We start from the raw sequence: 7025 nt of genomic DNA on the forward strand, positions 1-7025 counted from the left end.
ACATGTTCATGAACATGACCCAAATACATCATCTTTCTATAGTATATAGAAATACGAAACAAAGGTATATGCAAATTTAGATTTTATTTATTTATTTGAGAGAGAGAGAGAGAGAGCACGAGACGGGGGAGGGTCAGAGGGAGAAGCAGACTCCCCGCTGAGCAGGATGCCCGATGCAGGGCTTAATTCCAGGACTCCGGGACTCCCAGGTCATGACCTGAGCCAAAGGCAGACACTTAATCTCTGAGCCACTCAGGTATATAAATTTAAAATTATGCTTAATAATTAATACTTTATTTTTTAACTTTTTTTTATTATGTTATGTTAATCACCATACATTACATCATTCGTTTTTGATGTAGTGTTCCATCATTCATTGTTTGCATATAACACCCAGTGCTCCATTCAGTACATGCCCTCTTTAATACCCATTCACCAGGCTAACCCATCCCCCCACCCCCCTCCCCTCTAGAACCCTCAGTTTGTTTCTCAGAGTCCATAGTCTCTCATGGTTCGTCTTCCCCTCTGATTTCTCCCCCTTCATTTTTCCCTTCCTGCTATCTTCTTCTTCTTTTTTTTTTTTTTTAACATATAATGTATTATTTGTTTCAGAGGTATAGGCCTGTAATTCAACAGTCTTACACAATTCACAGCACTCACCATAGCACATACCCTCCCCAATGTCTATCACCCAGCCACTCTATCCCTCCCACCTCCCACCACTTTAGTATTAAATCTTATTTAGAAATGATGTAGGTATCCAGTGATTTTCCATTAATTAACCCAATTTAGTACCAATCCAAGATTTTAAGTTACTTAGAGCTTAGACATTTATCTTCAGGTTGACACACTACAGAACATAATTACTAATGAAATAAAGTTCATCAGAATAAGGATCAATTTGGTCAAAAGGAAATTTACATTTTTCATAAGCAAGCATTAGGTAGAAGTAATGCTATGTTATTTGATCAGTAAACCTGTATATGTTTAGAAAAACATATCCAAGTATAATAAAAATGTACACTTGTATTACATATAACATCGATAAGTCACCAAAAAAAATAGTTTTTATTAAATCAAATTGTTAAACTAGTTTGCCAAAGATTTACCTAAATTATACGAACTTAAATTCTTAAAATGTTTCTGAGCTGGTTTCTTTTAAAATACTTTTTAAATTTAGCACTTCTTAAGTTCCATTTTCTTATTTTCTGAGAATTATAGAAATATATTTACATAAGCACTTATCTGGCAAGCCAATCAGAATAGGGCTCCTTTAATTTAGGAGATTTTATAATCTAATTTATTAATACCACCTAGATTTAGGAACACATTACACATTCATACAACGAGGGAAAGACCTTTCTGAATTATAGATATGATATTCACAAAGATTCAGAGTTTATAGCTTTAATTCCAAAATTCCAGTTATCAGTCAAAAGTAAACACAGAAGCACAAAAAAATTTACTGGTTCAGATTATCAGAGAGCTCTTTTCCTTTCTAGTGGAACACAACATTCTTAATTGTTTTGAGCCCAAACAGATGAATAGGAAAACAAAACTAACAAACTAGTTTCTCTGTTGTCTCTCACCAACAGAGACTAGATCTCTACAAATCCTTAATCCATACAGAGAGCTCACCAAAAGGTCAGACTGTAACACTGAATTCCTAATCACTATTACCAACAGTGGGCCATGATTTATTGCTGTAAGCAAAACAAAGACAAACCAAAAAATTAATAGAGAACAATATTAAAATTGGAAAAAAGAGAGACTCGGCAAAGTTCTACTGTCATTTTAAGAGCCCAGAAAAGATGTATCTCAGTTTTTAAGTACCCCACAAAGCTGTACTTACATGGTAAAAAGTATACCTTTGTTAGGTGAATCCATTGGGCATCTCAGTAGAAGACGTACAAACTGTTAAAAGACAATTAAAAATATATATATATACATATATACATATAACATATATTTATTTAAAATAGATCAAAATAAGAAATAGCGATATCCCGCAAGGCCGAATTTCACAACACCATATACTATAGACATCTTCCCAAAGTGCATAATGTGGACGGTGGGTTTTCTATCCTGCCATTTAAAGGAATGTTCTACATTTGAGTTTTAATGATTGGAAATGTGTTACAAACAGCTCATCTTTGTAACTAATTTGTGTGTAAGACCAGTCAATTGAATCACTTGGCCTATTCAGACACAAGAATACTGAAAATGGCAGAATTCAAAGAGGAACCCAGGAAGCACTGTTCAGATGACACTCTAGACTCACCCCACCACGGTATGGTGAAGAGCTTGCCAGAAGCCCCTTTTTCAGTCCTTATGAAGAGTTTAACTTTAAAACAAAGAAAGTGCCCATACTTGGCAGGGTTCCTGCCTGGTGCGTATTTTACAAGCCTGCAGTATTGAGAGGACCCAAAGGGTGACACTGTTCAACATGAAGTCTGAGGTAACTGGTTCTTAAAATACCTGGAGCACAGAACTGCATCCAGAAATTACAGCTGGGAAAAAGGAAAAGGGTGGGAAAGACCATTTTTTTAAAGGAAGGTAAAAAATCATGCCTTTCATACAGATATAAAATGAACATGGATTAAAGGTTTTATTGAATATATTAATCAATGAAGGTAGATGTTGTAACCACCTCAAAGGAGAAATAAAAAATCACAAATCTGTATGAAGTAAAGGAATGTTGAAATGAATGTCTGGACAAATTTTGCAAGTCTATTAACAAGAATTATTTTGCACTGCTATCAGTTATCTACAATTTACAGAGTTTCCACTGAACTGGAATCAGAAAACCCTGGAGGGTATTCTCTGGAGTCTAGACAATGGAGCTGTCCACCTGGGCACAAGTTTTTCCCATACAAGGGATACCTCTCCCCTGAAACCAGAAGACAGGAAAGAGAGAAGCATGTGTAGTTAGGTAAATTTGTAGTAAGGACAAGAAATTAAGGAAACTCATCTCTGATAGTCTCTCTTGGCCTTTTTTTTCTTTCCCTTCAGTGAAAAAGAACATGAGGTTATCTGCTACAAATTAAAGGAACTGGTTGCTGTGAAACGAATCCAAGCATAAAAATATCTCACATCAGCCTTACCACAGTGACTTGCTCATTTCATTTAAAGAAGCCTGTGAAACACAGATAAGTCATCTGGGAGATACGCTGGATCATCCTTTTAATGCCTTGGCACAGGCTAATCCTCTGGACACTGTAAGAAGTCAGGTTTAGGAATCTATCACTAGGCAAGTTTGTGAAACAGGGCGCTAGCGTATTTTACTTTATGGGGTTCACTAGCAGAGCCCTGAAGAAATAAAACCCAGGACTGGTGAGTTTTGAAAGATCCTTGGAGTTCTTTCTAGGTGAGACATTTAGGAGAAATACTAAGAAGTACTGGGCACTCAATGAGTGCAAAATGAGGGAAGGAGGAAGAGCATAAAAGGAAGGGAGTAGCAAAGGAAGGGGTCCGGTGGGGAACTCACACAAGCTTCACCTGAGGCACAGTGTGTCCGATGGAAAAGAAAGTAGACAAGAGCAAGAAAGAAGGCAGATGATAAGCCTGAGGCAGATCTGTGAAGGCTGAGAGCTCACAGTAGAGAAAGAGGAAAGAAACAGAGGACAATCAAATCAGAACTTTCAGGGGAGGGCTCTGGCACTATATATATATATTTAAAATTATTTATTTATCTATCAGAGAAAGAGCGCAAGCAGGGGAAGCTGCAGGCAGAGGGAGAAGCAGGCTCCCCGCTGAGCAAGAAGCCCAAGGTGGGACTTGATCCCCTGGGATCATGACCTGAGCCAAAAGCAGACAACTAACCAAGCCACTTTGGCATCCCTGGCACTGGTATTTAATAAGTTCTTGTGGAGATTACAACCTACAGCCTAGGTTGATAACCACTGTTCCCCAGCTGGAGTTCACCAAGTAAAGCCCATCATTGATGCTGTGGTTCTAAGGGATTCATCTGTTCCCTACTCAAGAGAATGTGAAGATTTTGGTTGAATTTCTTCTTTTTTATTAGAACAAAATTTCTGAAGAGAAAATGACTTGTGGTTTTTGCCTGTTTCAGTTGTGTCATATCACTTTCTGTGGAGAAAAAGAACGGGTAGACTTTCCACTTATCAGTGTGTACTACTGTTGAAGTCAAACGAGAATCCAAAAATGTGGTTGTAAAAATAGCAGGCTTAAAGTCTTTACTCTTTTCTTTGTAACGTATTACTAATACTACAAGTGGTACAGTGGAAAGAGCAATGGGTTTGACCTCAGAAGATGACAGAGCCACTGACAGTATTGCCCAGGGACATCATGACACACTTATTTCAGCCTCAGTTTCCTTCTCTGGAAAATGAGATACTACATCTCTTTGGATCTAAAATTCCACTGAATGTAAGATACACCATAGCTTTATATACCACTAAAGAAGGACAGATATTATTTTATTTCACTGCTAATGTAAATGGTTGGAATTTATTATGACAAGATTTTTGGTAATAAAGTTCAAATGTTCCAGAATATAAAAATAAAACTCGTTTTTTCTTATTAAAAAATTCAATGAGCTGAGAAAAATCTTTTCCTTTTTCTCAACAAATAAGTATTTTATTATAGTCTAATGCATCTCCCCAAAAGGGAGACGCAAAGTTATATTTTATTTTTTATTTTTTTAAAGATTTATTGATTTATTTTAGATAGAAAGAGAGAGAGAGTAAGAGCATAAGCAGGAGGGGCAAAGGGAGAGGAAGAGAGAATCTCAAGCCAACTCCCACTGAGTACAGAGCCCAACACAGGGCTCGCTCTCACGATCCTGAGATCAGGACTTGAGCTGAAACCAAGAGTCAGAGGCTTAACTGACTGGGCCACCCAAAGTGATATTTTAATTTGTTTTTGTAAAGTAAAAACTTTTAAATCAATCTCTCCTAAAGTCAATTTGTTAATAATCCCTACTGAGACTTTTTTTTTTTAGAGTCAAATCTTAACTGAAGATACAAAAGATTATCTAAATAAAAGATTATCTAAATAAAAAACCACCTCCCTTTTAACTTTTCTGTATGACTTCCAAAGATGTGATGAACAACACTATCTCCCCCTAAGAAAGTGATTGGAGATCTACATATGCCTAACCAGTGATAAGAGCAAGAATTGCTTTTGTCAAAATGTAAATATGGGATCTTAAAGATTTTTTTAGCTTAGCAGAAGTGTTTTTAGCTTAAAAGAATAGTGTTAATGTTGCACATTTGTACTGTGAAGACATGAGAGTAATTATAAATGCATAGGTGAACTGGATAACTGTGTTCAGTTAGCGAGGTATGCAACTGTAGATGGGAGGAGGTACAGGGGAAGAACAAGCAGGAGGAACAAGACTGTAGGGGAACACACGAGTTTGGAGAAAAGGACAACTGTGTAACAGAAATAAGACTAGACTAAGGAAATCTAAGATGTTAAAAATCTGAATGTCTCTAACACTGGATGAGTCCTACTGGATGAGGCTTTCAATAAAGGGTAGCCTGACAGAAAACAACATTCAGGAAATAGCCAGAAACACACACACACAAACCCCACATCAGTCTACCTTCAAACAGGAATGAGGCTGGGTGGAGCTATTTTTCTTATCCAACTGATTGTACACAAGAAAGTGTGACTGAGGGGTATGTGGTGAGGGAGGTGGGACCTAGAGACCCAGCACACAGGACAACATTAAATGGCTCCGGAAGAGCCTCTCAGCAGTCAGGAAACAAAAACACTACATCAGTCTGGCCTAAAAATAATTTGTTAGCGCACTTTAAATTATGGAAAGGATGGAATGATCCGAAGATTCAAACAACATCCACCCTCTTCAATCATTTCTTTTCCCGGTCTTATTCTCTCAATTTTCTTCCTTGGGGCACAGAACTTGGGACACCAGGCGCCTTGGGTTTAGGTCCTTACAGCTCATGAGCCATGGATGAAAACCAACCCCACAAGCGAACCGCCAGACCCGCTACCTGGACAGCGTTCATCACTGTACACCAAATTGATCCAATGAAAGATTTCCGGGCAACTATAACGGAGGGTCAGACTGATGACCTCCCCCGAACCCACTGCTTCTGCCAGATGTTACGCGCCTTACGCTGAGATGCAGTAAGAAGTAACACAACCTACCAATGAAGCCCGCACGCCGAAAAAAATGGAACCAGGATCTAATTAGGCCTTTGCAGCTAACTAAATTTTCAAGAAACACCGACGAAAGAGACACAAGTTAAACAACATCATCGGTAAGAAATGAGCCAAATGCAAGAATTGTTCCGGTCCACGGGGTAAATATCCCGTTTCGCCAATGAGTCCGTGGCATGAACAGAAATGGGAGTTAGGAAGAGGATAACAGAGACCCAGCGATATCGCGACCAAATACAATGTGGGACGGGGTCTCCGTAGGTACATTTGACAAACGAACAATGAAATGTACCTTTGAAACAATCCGAAATTTGAACGGAGAGTGAATATTAGGTGATATTAAGGAATTACCTTAACTATTGGAGGTGTGATAATGGCGGGTGATTATTATTATTTTTTTAAGTACTCCTCGTAATAGTTTAAATGGGAAACGTGCTCTAAAAGCGTGGGACCGCCCGGCCAGCCCTCTTCGCACCACGGCGGCCTCACGGCCCGCTCACACCCCTCTCGCCCGGCCCTCGAGGTGCCCTGCGCACTGGCGCTTCCGCCGCGCTCGCCACTCCCGGCATGCTCCGCGGGCCCAGCGCGACGGCCGCAGGGCCCACAGTCCCAGGCCTGGGTCCCGCGAACGGCCCGTTACCCAAGGTGCTCCGGGCGCGGCGCTCATTTGCATATACCAACCGACAGGGAAACTCGGCAGGTCGTCGCGGCCCAGCCAGCGTAGCGCCAAACGTGCGAGCCTCGTGGGTGGCTCCGTGTCACCCCAGTTCCCCAAACGTTCCGTGGTCACCGAGGAGGCGCACGCTTCGATCGCCCTAACTAAGAGAGATGAGAATCCGCCGTGCCTTATATATGTGGTGGGCGGAGGCTGTAGC

Source organism: Mirounga leonina, unplaced genomic scaffold, assembly GCF_011800145.1.
Source record: "Mirounga leonina isolate KUSES-001 unplaced genomic scaffold, KU_Mleo_1.0 Mir_85, whole genome shotgun sequence".
NCBI classification, from domain to species: Eukaryota; Metazoa; Chordata; class Mammalia; order Carnivora; family Phocidae; genus Mirounga; species Mirounga leonina.